General features: G+C 39.6%; 1 protein-coding gene across 2 annotated transcripts in view; it reads right to left on the reverse strand.

Annotated features, from left to right (window-relative positions):
- The window catches only part of SLC1A3 (solute carrier family 1 member 3), a 76,381-nt gene that overhangs the window by 16,894 nt on the left and 41,243 nt on the right, over positions 1-18,244 (reverse strand). The window lies entirely within an intron of this gene.

An 18,244-nucleotide genomic window follows, 5' to 3' on the forward strand; every position in this document is an offset into this window, starting at 1 on the left:
CGCAGATTAACTGCCATAAATTCTTTTAAAAAATTATTATTTTACATATGTCCTTGAGAGTCTTTTTTTGAGGTTTTTATGTAAATTTTAAGCTATTCTTCTGATCACCTACTGGTTTATCTTCAATTTGCATTTAAAGTTGACATTGGGAAAGGCCAAAGTTCTCAAATAGTTTCTCTGCTGTTTCATTTCATCACAGCTAATTAAAATAAAAGAAAAAGAATCATCGTGGGTTTTTTTTTTCCGCTCTCCGCCTGCCTCCACCTTGTTCTGCAGGCCTGGAGTGCCTTATTTCATGGTAAACCTTCTTCCCCACCTTCTCAGGGTATCTTCCAAGTCTACCTCAGGCAAGTTGTTTTCCTAGGTAAGAAAGAAGGCATGGCTTTTCAGATTCCGTAACTGCTCTAGCAAATGGAACACATCTCAGTGACTCTCGGGATGGAAAAAAATAGGAAATAACAGAACTTAAAGAGGCTTAGGTCTCCCTCCCGCCCACCGTGGGGGAGTGGAGGACAGAAGTTATCCCAGAATCCACAGCTACAAGGCTATCAACTCTAGGAAATGAAGTTTATAGTTCGTTTTTTGTTTTTTAAATGAAAACTCATGTGAAAGTTATTTTCTCCATACTTTCTAATTCTGAAATAGCTGAAGACAGCCATGAAGGCATCTTTTCACAATGAGCCCAGAAGGAGATTCAGTGATCCAACGGGAAGCCTTACTGACCTCTGCATATTGGCTCTTTCCCTTTGAATAAAGGGAATAAAGAATAAAGCAACAGCTGCTATTGTTTCAGCCCAGGAAGGGTGTGGGGAGTATCTTCATTAACAATACTCCATGTAGGTTCCTCCCTTAAAGGGGTCTGTGTCCCACACTGGCTGCTTGCCCACCCCTGCTTCTGGTCCTCCTGCATCCTCCTTCCCTTCCTCCAACTCTCACCTCTCTCCTTTGCTCTGAGCCTAGCTTGTAAGGCTAAAGGGACCCTCAGAAACAAGGCCATACTTTCATTATGGCAACAGCAGGACAGATGTGGACAATCTGTCATACAAGGACCTGAAATAGAATCGCTTTGATCCTGGTGGAACCAGGAAAATGGAAGACGAGGTCTGGAAGATGAAAGTGAGCAGGGAGTCAGTTCTTCCTCTCCCTTACCCAAACTCTGCAACCATCTCCTTTCCCCAGCCTCCTGAACTTCAAGACAAAGCTTTATCCAGAGACTACACACAGATGTCAGAGTGTCTGGGGCAAGGGTAAAGCACTAAATCACTTTGTAGAAAAGGGAACTTAGGCAGGAAGAGCCCTAAATATTTTGGAAGGGGAAAGTTTTCATTGAGTCTTGTCACTTAAACTATATGGGAGAAAAGAGCGTTGGGGCAAGGGGGAGGTAGGAGGTCATTTGAGTGTGTAGGTACTTGTGGGGCAGTATTATAACAATTGTCTAAATGCATATTTGAGGAATACATTCCAGGTCAAGTAGTAAAGATAATGATCTTGACTGGCCTCTTTTTCTTCATTTGATCTGGGCTTAGCTAAACCAGCCTCATTCAAAATATACTGAGATCTTTATTATGAAAACAATCTGCTATCAGAATTAAAACCCAAAGAAATACTATATTGTACAACTGCTGCAAGTACCATGATTGGTCTTTCAATTACAACGACATGTTTGAATGTTTATATGTTTTGTATATTTTGAGTTAACTTTTGTGCTGGGCCACTAACTCACTCCCCAAATCCTACCTCCAACCAATGGCACATATTCATCTAATTTCATGACAGCTGTATGTTGCAGATATTGTTGATACCATTTTAAAGGTGAAGATACGAGGCCAGAGAAGTTAAGTAATTTGTCCAGTGTTACACAGCTAGTAAATGCCAGTGGCAGGATTTGAACCCACACTCCCAAGGGAATACCCTTTCTACCACACCACTCTTCTTATGCACGAACTAGGAGTCACCCACATTTTATTTGCTTGTTATCCATGCTAGCTTTCTCTAACTTTCTGGCATTTGAGATGAGCCACCTGGCTGGAGGAAAATGCTATGGAGTGAAGTAACTGGAAAAACTGATATGTACCTCAGCTTACCCACCTTAAGGGGAAATGGGTAATATTGGTCACCAGAAAGACTAGCTAGAGATTATCAGTGAGTATACATTCCTCACCATCCCCAGAGCATGTTCTCATGGGGTGCAGAGGGCCATGGATACTTGCTGGCTGTGGGCACATGAGTCATTTTCCTTTCTAGAAATCAACCCATTAATAACCAGTCATCAAGAAAGCAATCAATTAATCCTTTCTGAAAACCTATTACATGTTCACCAATGAGCTAAACATCTAAAGGAGATCCAACAAGACATTTTTAAGAATGTAAAAGATTAAGACTTCGCTTCAGATACCTAGGTTTTGTAGGCAGAACTTTGAAAAGAAAGGAAAGAAAGAGAAGAGAGCTTCTTGATGCAAATGGTTCTGGATACATTTACCTCTTTATTTATGAAGATAGTCATTTGGTAATCAGTTTAGCATAACAAATATGCATCAAATTCATGGTATTTGGGGGTTTGGGTGGGGAGGGAGTGTTCCATAAATATGTATGTGGAACTCTGTAGGTCTGTGTTGTAAATTATATTTCTTTGGTATAATATTTGGTATGCCTTCTTGGATAAATGAAATATGTATTCAGCCAAGTACAAAAGGATAACATATAAATGACATCAAGTTCCCAAGGCTCTATTATTTGCATGGGTTTTAGTCTCCTATCTGCTAAAAATCTGTCTTATATATTAATGTGTCTCAGGATACTGCCCCCAATAATTCCTGTCTCTTTTTGAAACATGGAATTTAAAGAAGAAGGCTTCTGTTATGAATTGTTTTTCTACTCATCCTCTTAGTGTTTCTTTGTTCCTCTAGGGCCACTGGGCTAGTCCCAGAAAGGACAGAAAAGGGGGGATGGCAACTGCTGATTCAAAAATATTGTTTTGTTTCAGCTTTCATTTTATTTTAGATGTACTCCTCCACAATGTGCTTCTCAAACACTCATCTAATGAAAGCCTCCTGCTCTCAACCTTCTTAGAATTTCAAGATGGGTAAACTTACAGTAAGGAAAGCAAGGATGAGCTCTCATGTGTACAGTATTCATTTGAATATAAGGTGATGATTTTTTAATAAGAAAGTTAAAATCTAAAAATGCAATATACTTCATATTTACAGGTTGAAAAATGGGCTCCTTTTTCCTGAAGCAATGCCCACTGCTGGAGTCAGAAAGGAGAGTGGCAAGAGGGCCAAGGGTCTCCGAAGAAGGGCAAGGAAGGGGTGGGGACTGAGCTCAAAGCAAACCAGTTCAAATCTCTGTCTAAAACTACACTGTTCTTTTTTCACTCAAATAGTTTCTTCTGGATTAGAAAAAGAAAGAAAGAAGCCCCTTTATAGATTAGATTAAAAAAAAAATCAAGTTCTATGAGTTTTTGGGTTCTGGAACAGAAGGCAAATCTTTAAAATTAGGTTAGAGATTGTTGGTAATGAATGATTGTATTACAGTTTTCAAACACAATTAGTAAGCCGGTTATAGCCCCAGAACTTAATTTAAAAGGCAATATTACACTAGTTAAAACTGATCTCAGACATTTTAGAAGCACATTCTTTAAAAGAAAAAATGGCACACTGATCAAGAGCATAGGCTCCGAAGTTAAAATACCTGGATTCCACTTCTGACTCTGGTACCATATGATCTCTGTAAGCCTCAGTTTCCTCACCTGTAGAATGGGAATAATGAAAGCTCCCTCATAGGGTGTTCACTGGTATTAAAGGGACTCCTACACAGGAAGTGTTTGGACAAGAAACTAATAATACCTATGTTGCAAGCTTAGGGAAAATTTACATAAATAGTCTGTACAAAGTAGGCCCTTGATAAATGCTAGTTATGGTCATTATATGTCTGTCTCTACTAGAATTTAAGTGCCAAGAGAGCAGAACCATCTGCTTTATTCCTTGATGTAGTTTCAGTTCTTAGACAGTGTCTGCACAGGAAGGCAGCCAGTACATACGTGATGACTAGTCATTCTTATCACTGGTATTGTTGTTATGCTGGGTAGAAGCCACACACTTTGTGTGTTTCTTTTTTAACAGATTAGGTTGCTGTATGGATTACAAGTATTTAAGTTGCTTTTGGTTAAAATACTCTAAAATTCTGACTCACCAGTTTTGGTTGCTATTCCCCAATTAATCCAAAATAATGAGGTTCATTTTATCTTGAAGAATGAGAGACAGATCTGGTGGGGAAAGAGTGACTCAGCATCTCCTGGAGCTTCATTTCCAGAGCTGGGAGGTCATTCATGGCAAGGTGTCCCCAGGTGGTCAGAAGGGCAAGGGCTGGCATACCTCTACTGCTCACCACCAGGAGCACGCCTCCCTCTTCCGTTTCCTATTCCCTTTCCCATTCCTGGATTATTTTCCTTCTTTTGCCAATATGATTCACTCTTGTAGGTGAGCCTAAAGAAGTAACTGCCGCACTCCTATCTGTCCACGTTAACAGAAGAATGAGCAAACAAATGAAAAAATCAATGCAGAGGAGGGGATGGAAGAGAGGGGTGCGGTCTAACATGCTTATGATTCAGGTTATGAAATCAGTTTAGTGGGTCATGACTTGTATTTTTATGCATTATTGAAAGAGAATAGAATATATTGCATTTCGTCACCTGTAGTAAAGGCATTATTTTGTGTTACTTTTTTCAGCTGTTTGTGTATGTCTGTGTATGTGTGTGGCCAGGTAACAGTGTAAATTACATATATACTTTATCTGTAGATTCTAATTAAAAAAAAAGTCTGCAAACACTGCTCTATCCCCTCCTTCTGTTAATTGCAGAGGCCTTAGAGAAGAACCATGAGTAATGGCCCCTTCCCCAACCCTGAGATGTGGAACCTTCCTAGTGTCTTTTCATCCTATGACTTTGGGCCGCCCCTATACCCATCTCACTTGCGGAGTCCAAGCAAATGAGGTGATGATTGTTGGCATCTGGCCAGTTCATTTGAACAGAAATTTGATGGACATTGTAATGAAGCAAAAAGTTTTAGAAAAGGATCGCTTCATGGAATTTTGAGCGAAGAAGGCTTTTACTTTAATCAGAGATTCTCAGTGAAGAGAGTTAAATCATCTCCACAAAGATATCTGAGAATGACTGTGGAATTTACAGTCCATTAAACCACAAGTATTTTCACGTGGGCTTTAACCCCAGCTGAAGTCTCCCTCCTGCTACGGCAGCTCATGCTCTCACGCACCTTGACATCTCCTTTTCCTATAACGCCGCCTAGTCTTATGAGGTCACACTGCCTGAGAAGGACAAGAAAGCTTCCTTACCAACTTGCTGCTGGTGATTGCCTATAATGTCAGGCAAACTGGTTTTTTAATTTGGCCCTTAAAACTGTCAAGAAAAGTCTTCAAGTTGTAGTGTTTCCTAGTACAATGAATTGCAGAAAGGTAAGAGGGAAATGTTATCTTTTGAAAGCTTGTTAAATAGAAAAATCAGTGGAGCAGACAGCATTATTAGTAGCAGAAGAAGTCATGCAAATCACATTTTATCCTCAGACTGGTAGGACTAAGTAGACAATCCCTTTCCCTTTGAAAAGGGATATAGTCATCCCAGTGCCCTTCTCCTTAACTTTCGGGGTGGAGACGGCCCCTCCTGGGGAACCAGCTAGTGAGGTTCTCTGAGGGGTCGAGCTTTGCTAGTCATAACTACCCAGTTAAGCGGAACAGAGCCCTGCGATCATCCCAGGACTGCGGTCTGCCAGAGAACCCGCCACGGGCCTTCCTCTCACTCTCAGCAAGGTTCCAGGCAACCCTCCGAAGCGCCATCTCTGAGATTCCCTTCTCAGAGGCCCACAGCTGCTGCCACGAGACCCACTGAGCGGTGATTTAGATACCCATTCACCCCATGCATTAGCCCAGTCTGCGCTCACGGTTTTGGAATGCGCCTCACAATATGCTTTTTTGAAGAGGACCCAGGGAGTAATTCATCTTCTTTATGTGTGCTAAGCAGAGCAAGAGGGAGAGGCGAGCAGGACCCACGATGAGCCGGGGAGCAGTGATTAGTAACAGCTGACAGCCGCAGACCAAGGCTTTCTTTGGTTGCCTCGTTGTATCAGCCGAGCACAAAGGAATGACTGTACTCTGACCGAGATTTAGAAACCCAGGGCCACAGAAAATAGCAGCTAAAAGGAAAAGCAAGGGTTGGACAGCGGGGGGCCAGAGGCTGACCAGACTCTTGGTTATACCTGTGAAGCCTGGCTTTGCAAAGAAACTTCTATCATGTGGAAAGATGGGCCATCACGCAGTGGGCCATCAACCATGTTGGTGATGTGAATGGGGAAAGTAGGTGACTTTACACCCAGTAGAAGGAGAAGCAGAGAGCAGCAAATTGCTCTGGTTTAATGAGAAGAAATTCTTTGAAGGCCAGAGCTCAGCTCCCTTGCCTTTTTATATAAAAGAATCATGATTTACAACAAACCTCTGGATGAGTAGTTTGCAGTAACCAAAATAGCCTTCTTTACTTTGGATTATGTTACTTGCTATGGAAAAGACCTTTATGTTCTGGGCCCTGTGCCACTCTTAGGAAGATGATGATCAAGACAGCACGTTTCCTAGCTGGCAGAATGCTAAATGGGACTGAATTCCACAACTGGGCCAGACTTGTCTGAAGTTAATCAAAAGGCATGTCAAGTTGACTGCAGAACATGTCAGACTCAATGGGTTCCCTTTCTTCCCAAGGAAAGCCTATCCCTCACAGAAGAAAAGCAGTTGAAAGCCTCATAGAAATGAAAGCAACATATGGACATTAAGAACCAATTCAACCTGGCCCTCATTCCTAGAAGCGGGGCTGTGACTCCAGGCCTTGAAACGAGGCTGGGGAGCAGCAGCTTCTTGGGGCCAAAGGAACTGTGGTCAGAGTGTCACCTGACTCCCCACTTCATTCTTTGCCATTGAAAAATTCTGGAACCATAACCTAACCTGAGAACTCCAGAATGGACCTGGGTTAAGTTTGTTGCTTGAAATGGAAATTCAGGTATTTTAAAAAGATATATTTATTATAAAAAGAGAGAAATAATTGAGAATAAAATGTGTTCACCTCAGTGATTTCTAAATGAAATCCAGAATGTATAATCTTCTATACTATATAAAAGAATAGATTTAAAAAAACTGGTCTATATTTTGGCCAGTTATGAGAGTGTGTAAAGTTAAGTGGGGATAGAGCTGGGGTTGAGGAGAGAAGGACATGACATGCCTTTTGATCAACTTCAGGTTGGGGTTGAGAAGATTGTGGAGAGAAGAGAGTTGAAAGAATGACAGAGAGGAGGAGAGAGAAAAAGAGAAAGACAGGGAAGCTGAAAAGCAGAGAAGTATGGAATGGAGAAAAGTTCAGTTAGGTGTTTTTATCTCAGTTGGCATACTTCTTGGGCTGTGGCTGACACACACCCTTTTGATTCTGATTAGTTTTCTCAGCATTTAAAAGTTCATCGATTGTTCTTACCTAATCTGAAAAGGAATAGGCACACCCAGGGAGTGGGAGATTAGGCCCCCAGCCACCTGACCCTGAACAATAAGGCAGTATCACCTCACAAGTGAAAAAGAGCGCTGAAAACTCTGCAACTGGCCGGCTTCCCCGCAGGTCTCTGCCTTACATGTAGTAAGAGAACATTCTCTCCTCGAAACAGAAAAAGCTGAATTTTTGACCCCAGTGCCAAAGGCGTCAATGGCATTGAATTATTCCTGATGTATCCCACAAATAAGGGCGCAACACTTTTACAGCTTTTTTCCCTCTACAGAAGAGAGTTGTTTCTGCATATTTGACTTTAGTTTTATAACATTGATGTACATAGTTTCTATGTGCTTCTCAGTTTCATATTTTGATGTGTTTTTCAAAGGGGTATCTAGGAATTCCCAAGAGCTTTCCAAGGACATTATGGGCAGTCCCTTACATCAAACTTCACTAACCTGAAAAGACTTCAGGATCTAGGAGGGCGCCAAGGAAAGGACGTGGAAGTGGAGTTCGGTTGATTTGAGACTGATGTTGCATGGACGAGATTGGTAAAATTATTCCTTAACTTGGAATTTAGGGATAAGGTGGGTAACAATGCAGCCACCAGTGTGGAAAAAAACAACTGGTGGATGGGTACATTTGAGTGAATTAAGTGGTAGAAAAAAAAAAAAAAAGAGAGAGAAAGACAGAGAGTAAACCAGGACAGTGTTAAAAAGGAATATGGGATAAAAGATTTATAAGTAAGGTAAACAAAAGCAAAACATTCATTTCAAATGAATGATTCGGCTATGACTGCTCCATCACAACTAATAGAAAGAGGTGGTAGGGTAGTGAAGTTATATTAGGGTAATGTGCTTCTTTTAAAAGTGACCATAATAAATGTTTGCACAATTAAAAAATTTTCACTTATTCATGCATTTATTAAGGACTTTCTCAATGTTCTGGCCAAAGACATGATCATTAGGGCCTTTATGTATTTAGCATAATAAGTAAGACTTAAAAATATATTATTGTGAAACAGCCCTGAAAAAATAAAATGCATGAAGTTATCCAGCAGAGTGATTTGGAATGGAATTGGGAGGAAAACAGGGAAATGTGTCCATATGCATTAGAAGGAAATGGTTGTAATAAGCTGTAGAGTTTGCTTGGTTTGAGTCCTGGCTCCCTCACTTAGTAGCTTGTGACTGGTCAAAATCTGTAACCTCTCGGTTTCTCGGTAAATGAAGGGTAATAATAGTATTTACTTCACAGGGTTGTTCAGAGGATTAAATGATGCAACATGCGAAGCCTTAGAATGATATCTGGCACATATGAACTAGCTATGATGATGATAACGATGTTTTTGTTTTTTAAAAACATTTTTAACTCTAAGGGCTCCTTGAAACAGCATTGTAAGGTGCAAGAATTTAAAAAATTAAACCCTACACTGCTAAGCACATGCTAAATGCTGCATTTCATTTAATCCTCCCGAACAACCTGCAAGGTGGGGACTGACAATGGTCAATCCTCATTTGCACTTTAGGAAACAGGGAGGTTAAATCGCTTGCTCAGGATCACTCAGCTAGTAGTAAGTGACATTGCTGGCTTCTGAGCTCAAGTCTTTCCACCTCCATGACCCACTGTTCTATCCCTACACCTACTGCTCTAGAGGTTTTTTGTAAAATTAAGTCTTTGCACTGGACTTGTATCAACTGCTGATTTGCATTTGATTTACCTAATGGGGGATTCTGACAAAAATCTGTTAAATTCATATTTTAAAGGATGCCATATATCATAGTAAAAAACGATGACACACACATTGAAAAGTAAAGCAATAATGATGAGTGGCTACTGCCAAAGCTGCAGCCTTCACCAGAGTTAGCCTGATGTCTCACCGAACTGGAGAGACATAACACGCCAGCTTTATCAAGAAGTTGATGTACTAACAGATATCCTAAATCAAAGAAGAAAGAAAGAAAACTTAACCATGGATAATTACACATTGCAAAGACCTTGGGTAATTCCTAGAACTCTCAGGGTTCTAGGTGAAGCTAAGCATCCTCGCCTCACCTTTCCCTTTAGTGTGTCATTATCAGATTTTCTCTGAGCCCATCCATGATGGTACTTAGCAGGTCCTAGGCTACCTCTTCATTGTTGTGCAGCTTTGATTTAAAAAAAAATGGTGCTTAGATGTAACTGTAATCTGATTGCTAATAACGCCTTTCCCCTGAGACAAATTTTTGCTTCTGGAAGAACACAGAGCCAGTCTGGGCCACATTTACCAGAGGAGCCTTGGTCTTCTTTTCTTCACTAAATACACATCATTTCTCCACTGACCCTTATGTATCCTTATTTCCACATGCTCACCAACCTGTGATCCCTCCTACTGCCTATGAGTCAGTGCCCTCGTGCTCTGGTCCAAACCTTTTTCTTAGCTTCATTTCCTACTCAAACCTACCCTATTCTTCCAGGCAACCTGGACTGCTCAGTATGCTCTAGACAGGCCTTGAGTTTTCCTGTCTCTGCGTCTTTGCTTTTAAGGCTTTCTCTGACCTTGTCCTCATTTCTGGTGGAAATCCTACCACTCGTCCAGCTCCCGAATTCCCACAGCACTTTCTTTGTGCTTCTTGGCTCCGTAGTCTGCTTTGTTTTATAGTCATGTGAATACCCTTTGGGCTCTCCACTTAAATTTTCATCTCCTTGAGGTTAAGACTGGCAATGTCTCTTCATATCTTTATTCCCCACTCTGGTTAGCACATTGCTTGCCCCAAACAGGAGTCCAACAGATGTATCTTGGATTAGATTCAAAGCCCTCTTAGTAGATACTCTGCTTTGTCAAAGTTGCTCCAGAGTGTGCTTGGAATTAAACAAATTGTTCCTGATGCAGTGTGGCCAGTGCAGAGTACCGTGAACTATTAATAATTTACTGAGGAAGCACACGACTATATGCTTTTACCACCACATCCTACTTTTGGTTCATATTAAGCTTTTAGTCACATGAACTGCTGCCAAGCTCAGTTGCTTCCATCCTGCAATTGCACAACTGCCTTTTGAATCTAAATGAAGAAATGTACATTTATCCCCTGCTCAACTTCATCTTGTTGGCTTCCATCCAGCATTGCAGCCTATTGAAGTCATTCTGAATTGTGATCATAGGCATATGTGGTAGAAGCCATTCTTTTGGGGTTATATCAACCAAAAACATATGTAGATGCCTTCTAGGTCTTTAAGTTGTTGATAGTAACAGGGAACAGGAGAGGGTTAAAAAAAAATACACCAGGGCACTATACCAAGTGTCTTTCCAGGTTGATATTGAACCTTAAATACTCTTTAGGTCTAAATGTTCAGTCAGTTTCAGATACACTCACTGTTTTATTAGGCCCTATTTTATTGTCAAAGGTATTACAGAAGATGTGGACATTTTCAGAATAACTAAAACAAATTGTATCAGGAATTCCAGAGCCAAGTGTTATTATACAAAGGGAATGTTTTTCAAATACAAAAAGATTCCTTGTAATACATGAAACTTTTGCAAGATGTGTGTGAGAATGCAATAAGCCTGGCTTTGTAACTTTAGGAAATAACTCTCTTTTCCTTAAAGAATCAGTAGTAACAATCTAGAAAAATACAGTCTGATAAAATACCTTCTTTACTAAATGGAAATGTAATATCATCTGGGTAGAGATATAAATTCATCAAGGATTAATACAAACATGAATTATTAATATGAGAAAGAAATAGCATAATCATTTTAGGTTTCAGAAAAGTTCACTGGATCATTCTTTGGCAAAAAATTCTGGATATGCTACATTGATTTTTAAAAAGCCTATTACTTAAGAGCATATGCCTTTACTTCATCTTCACTTTTATTCCTCCCACAATAACACATCAGTTTGTGATTTTCCAGGGTGCTAGTCCTTCAATTATAAATATACATGATGATCTGTATTTATTGTCATTATGCCCAGTGGCTACTACAGGTATCACAACTAAATAGATATTTGTTGAATGAATGATGAATGATAAAGTCTGTAAATGCAGCAGGTGAGAATAATTAAGCAATTGTATTCAATCCATAAATCAATGAGTTACTTATGTAACATCTACCATAACAGGAGCTTTTCACTGCAAATAGTTTTGGGATATAAATGTACAAATAGTAGCTCCTACTCTCAAGGAGTTCTTTTGTTGAATAGACAAGTCATATTCTTATCAAATAATTAGACAAGGCATATTCTCACCAAATAATCACATGTTCAACCATATAAAACATTCAGGGCACAAGTATGGGAAAATTGTGGATAATATTTAGTTCATGTGGAGAAAAGACTTTATCAAAGACAGTAAAATTAAGGCAACAGAGGCACTTTAGCATAAATTGATCCAGTACAAATCTAGAGGCTACACCATATTAGGGGCTGCCTGGTGCTACAGAGATGGGGCTTTAGTGACAAATAGATCTGAATCCGAACACAGATTCAACATTTGCTAAAAGGGAAACCTTGAGAAGTTTCCTGGTTTGTAAAATGGAGATAATAATAAAATGACCTTGCAGAAAGGATAACAGGTTTCTGTGTTCAATGCCTGGTATGTCTTTTACACTCAACTGCTAGCAATTATGGCAGGTAAAATAAAAAATATCATTGACCAATCAAAGAGTAAATCTGCAATCAAGATAATCATTCTACCAGTTTAAGATGGGAGAGAGTAAACATGATCTGAATGACAATTCCAATGTTCTCATACATCTTTGGCTACAGTTGTAAATCATACATTAGTTAATTATTGAGCATTTGCCATGTGTCAGGCTCTTTCCCAGGCTAAGTAAATTATGTAGCACTGTCTCTAATTTGTACACATCTTAATGCTATGCAAACTCGATTATAGAGAACATAATCCCACAGGGAATCTGCAAACACCCTTGGAAACCAAGTCTGTTATCAAAAAGCCAAAATTAAATGTCTAAAACTGGGGCTAAGTCATGGCTGAGGACCTGCAGGTTTGGAGAGTGAGGCCAAGAAACCAAGAGGTTCAGTGATGTCCAAAATGCCACCACTAGTTAGTGGTGAGGCCAGAAGACAATGAAAGCTTCACCACGGCCTTTTGTTAATGCAAAGCAGTTTAAAGCTTTGCTTTAACATACCAACTTGTACTGATTGAATTTACAACAAATGAAGTTTTCCCTATCTTAGAAGGTCATGATCTTTCTGGGCAAGTGGGTTTTTATTCTATCATGTAAAATAAATATTGTCTTCAATTGCTTACTCAGGGTTGCCAGCAAGAAGTTTTCTTGTGCCAAAACATGGACAAGCTGCATAGAGTGTGACTTAGGAAGCAGCGACTCGGCTGAAAGGAGGTGATGTAACACTACACAGTCTCTGATACTGGCTACCACACAGTGACAAAGCCAAGGTGCGGTCAGTGAAAATGCCATCAGATGACCTGGGCCAAAACTGAGGAAATGATCCACTCCGGGCAGACCCTAGAAGCACAGCAAGGAAGGGCCTTACACTTGACCCTCTCTAGCAGGAAAGCAAAAGGGCCTGTGAAGTTGATGTTCACAGTATTGAAGCAGAATCTAAGACTGGCAGTAACCATTAACTTTATTCTAGTGCCTACAGTTTGCATAAAGCACACTTATAGCCATGATCTCAGCTGAGCTCACCTTGGGGTCCCCTATGTGGAATGGAAGACAAATGTCTATCACTATCACATTATTTCTACTCGATAAATGAGCCTTGAATAGCAAGGCAACTTCCTCTATAGCTAGTCAGTGCTGTGACTGGTAAACTAACTAGTCTAGTAGCTCCAAAGTTTGTGTTCTTAAGAATCAAACAGGGGAGATTAAAGATGGCAGCATGAGAGGAGAGACAGAGGCTTCCTCCTAAAACTGGATACAAATAAAAAATATAGTTGGTGCAACTAATCCTGAGAGAGCAACAGGAAAGAGGACGGCGCCAGACTGCATACACCTGGAGAAAAGAGCAGACCTCACCGAACAGGGTAATGTACTAAAGCTGTGGCCAGGTGGGACCCAAGCCTTTCCCCCATCCCAGCTCACCTGCAAGAGGAAGAGAAACAGAGCAGGGAGGGAGTGGAAGGCCTGGGACTGCTGAACACCTAGATCCAGAGATCTGCTCTGGGAGCACAAACCTACATTTCATGGTGCTTTCATGATACTCGCATGACTACTGGGTTGGAAAGTTAATACAGGCACAATTCCTGGAAAGATTGAGATTCCATCTGATTGTGGAAAGCAAGGATCCATACCTGGCTGCTCTGGAACAAAAGCTTGTATCTGTGTGCTCGGCCCACTGGCTCAGGCAGTGGAGACAGGCACAGCAGCCAGAAAGCAGGGAACAGCTCTTTCCTCCCCTCAGGCACCAATACTGCTCTCCTGTGACCCCTGACGTTGCTTCAGGGGCTGAGCAGCTCCAGAGTAGAGCTTCTGGACACTAGAGGGCACCATATACAAATATGAAACTCCAAAGGAACCTGGTCCAGACTAAAATTAATATAACTCTGGAGAAAGATTTAAATGACATGGACCTTATGACTCTTCCTGAAAGAGAGTTGAAAATAATAATCATCAACATGCTAATGGAGGTACAGAAAGATATCCAAGTACTCAGGAATGAATTCAGGTCGGAGATCCAATTGCTAAAGAGCATGATGGAGGGTTTTAAAAGCAGGTTGGATACAGTGGAGGAGATGATAAATGAAATAGAAACTAGAGAAGAGGAATACAAAGAAGCTGAGGCACAGAAGGGAAAAAGGATCTCTAAGAATGAAAGAATATTGAGAGAACTGTGTGACCAATCCAAACCGGAACAATATTTGCATTATAGGGATACCAGAAGAAGAAGAAAGAAAGGGATAGAAAGTGTCTTTGAGGAGGTAGTTGCTGAAAACTTCCTCAGTCTGGGGAAGGAGATAGTCTCTCAGGCCATGGAGATTCACAGATCTCCCAACACAAAAGACCCAAGGAGGCCAGCATGAAGACATATAGTAATAAAAACAGCAAAGATCAAGGATAAGGACAGACTATTAAAAGCAGCCAGAGAAAGAAATAAGATCACATACAAAGGAAAGCCCATCAGGCTAACATCAGACTTCTCAGCAGAAACCTTACAGGCCAGAAAGGAGTGGCATGATGTATTTAATGCAATGAAGCAGAAGGGCCTGGATCCAAGATAACTTTATCTGGCAAGATTATCATTTAAATTTGAAGGAGGGATTAAACAATTTTCACATAAGCAAAAGCTGAGAGAATTTACCTATCACAAACCATCTCTACAGTCTATTTAGGAGGGACTGCTATAGATGGAAGTGTTCTTAAGGTTTAATAGCTGTCACCAGAGGAAATAAAACCACAGTAAAGAAAGTAGAAAAGCTAATTACTAAGCAAATGCAAAATTAAATTAACTATCCTCAAAGTCAATCAAGGGACAAAGAATACAGAATATGATACCTGATATATAAAGAATGGAAGAGGAAGAAAAAGGAGGAGAAAAAGAAAAGAACCTTTAGATTGTGTTTGTAACAGCATATTAAGTGAGTTAAGTTAGACTCGTAGATAGTAAGGAAATTAACCTTGAACCTTTGGTATCCACGAATCTAAAGCCTGCAATAGCAATAAGTACATACCTATCGATAATCACCCTAAATGTAAATGGACTGAATGCACCAATCAAAAGACATAGAATCACTGAATGGATCAAAAACCAAGACCCATGTATATGTTGCCTGCAAGAGACTCACTTTAAACCCAAAGACATACACAGACTAGAAGTGAAGGGATGGAAAAAGATATTTCATGCAACTAACAGGGAAAAAAGCAGGAGTTGCAATACTTGTATCAGACAAAATAGACTTCAAAACACAGAAAGTAACAAGAGACAAAGAAGGACATTACATAATGATAAAGGGATCAATCCAACAAGAAGATATAACCATTATAAATATTTATGCTCCCAACAAAAGAGCACCCATATATGTGAAACAAATACTAACAGAATTAAAAGGGGAAATAGAATGCAATGCATTCATTCTTGGAGACTTCAACACTCTACTCACTCTGAAGGACAGATCAACCAGACAGAAGACAAATAAGGAGACAGAGGCACTGAAAAACACAATAGAACAAATGGACCTCACAGACATCTACAGAACTCTACACTCAAAAGCAACAGAATACACATTCTTCTCAAGTGCACAGGGACATTTTCAAGAATAGATCATATTCTAGGCCACAAAAAGAGTGTCAGTAAATTAAAAAAGATTGAAATTGTACCAACCGGTTTCTCAGATCACAAAGGTATGAAATAAATTAAGGAAAGAAAATGAAAAACCCCACAAAAACATGGAGGCTTCACAACAAGCTCCTAAATAACAAATGTATCAATGTCCAAATAAAAACAGAGATCAACCAATATATGGAGACAAATGACAACAATAATTCAACACCCCAAAATCTGTGGGACGCAGCCAAGGCTGTGCTAAGAGGAAAGTATGTTGCAATATAGGCCTACCTCAAGAAAGAAGAGCAATCCCATATAAGCAGTCTAAACTCACAATTAATGAAACTAGAAAAAGGACAACAAATGAGGCCCAAAGTCAGTAGAATGAGGGACATGATAAAGATTAGAGCAGCAATGAATAAAATTGAGAAGAATAAAACAATAGAAAGAATCAATGAAAGCAAGAGCTGGTTACTTGAGAAAATAAACAAAATAGATAAACCCCTAGCCAGACTTATCAAGAAAAAAAGAGAGTATACACACATAAACAGAATCAGAAATGAGAAAGGAAAAATCACTACAGACACCACAGAAATACAAAGAATTATTAGAGAATACTATGAAAAATTATATGCTAACAAACTGGATAACCTACAAGAACTGGACAACTTTCTAGAAAAATACAACCTTCCAAGGCTGACCAAGGAAGAAACAGAAAATCCGAACAGACCAATTACCAGCAACGAAATTGAACTGGTAATCAAAAACTTACCAAAGAACAAAACTCCTGGACCAGATGGTTTCACTGCTGAATTTTATCAAACATTTAGTGAAGACCTAATAACTATTCTCCTTAAAGTTTTCCAAAAAATACAAGAGGAGGGAATACTTCCAAACTCATTCTATGAGGCCAGCATCACTCTAATTCCAAAACCAAATACACCACAAAAAAAGAAAATTACAGATGGATATCCCTGATGAACATAGATGCAAAAATACTCAACAAGATATTAGCAAACGAAATTCAAAAATACATCAGAAAGATCATCCATCATGATCAACTTGGATTTATGCCAGGGATGCAAGGATGGTACAACATTAGAGAATTCATCAACATTATCCACCACATCAACAAAAAGAAGGACAAAAACCACATAATCATCTCCATAGATGCTGAAAAAACATTTGGCAAAATACAACATCCATTCATGGTAAAAACTCTTAACAAAAGGGGTATAGAGGGCAAGTACCTCAACATAATAAAGGCCATATATGACAAACCCACAGCCAACATCATACTTAACAGCAAGAAGCTGAAAGCTTTTCCTTTAAGATTAGGAACAAGACAAGGATGCCCACTCTCCCCACTTCTATTCAACATAGTACTGGAGGTCCTAGCCACAGCAATCAGACAACACAAAGAAATAAAAGGCATCCAGATTGGCAAGGAAGAAGTTAAACTGTCCTTGTTTGCAGATGACATGATATTGTACATAAAAAACCCTAAAGAATCCACTCCAAAACGACTAGATCTAATATCTGAATTCAGCAAAGTTGCAGGATACAAAATTAATACACAGAAATCTGTGGCATTCCTATACACTAACAATGATCTAGCAGAGAGAGAAATCAGGAAAACAATTTCATTCACAATTGCATCAAAAAGAATAAAATACCTAGGAATAAACCTAACCAAGAAAGTGAAAGACTTACACTCTGAAAACTACAGGACAATCATGAGAGAAATTAAAGAGATACCAATAAATGGAAATGCATCCCATGCTCATGGATAGGAAGAATTAATATTGTCAATCCTGCCTAAAGCAATATATAGATCAGTGCAGTCCCTATCAAAATTCCAACAGCATTCTTCAACAAACTAGAGAAAATCATCCTAAAATTCATATGGAACCACAAAAGACCTCAAATAGCCAAAGCAATCCTGAGAAGGAAGAATAAAGTAGGGGGAATTATGCTCCCCAAGTTCAAACTCTACTATAAAGCCACAGTAATCAAGACAATTTGGTACTGGCACAAGAACAGACCCATAGACCAATGGAACAGACTAGAGAGCCCTGACATAAACCCAACTGTATATGGCCAATTAATATATGATAAAGGAGTCATGGACATACAATGGGGAAATGACAGCTGGTGTTGGCAAAACTGGAGAGCTACGTACAAGAGTATGAAACTGGATTATTGTTTAACCCCATACACAAAAGTAGACTCGAAATGGATTAAAGACTTGAATGTAAGTCATGAAACCATAAACTCTTAGAGGACAACATAGGTAAACATCTCCTGAATATAAGCATGAGCAACTTCTTCCTGAACTCATCTCCTCGAGAAAGGGAAACAAAAGCAAAAATGAACACATGGGACTACATCAAACTAAAAAGGTTTTGTACAGCAAAGGCCACCATTAATAGAACAAAAAGTCATCCTATGTTATGGGAGAATATATTTTTAATGACATATCCGACAAGGGGTTAAC

Source organism: Manis pentadactyla, chromosome 2, assembly GCF_030020395.1.
Source record: "Manis pentadactyla isolate mManPen7 chromosome 2, mManPen7.hap1, whole genome shotgun sequence".
In the NCBI taxonomy this organism is placed as follows: Eukaryota; Metazoa; Chordata; class Mammalia; order Pholidota; family Manidae; genus Manis; species Manis pentadactyla.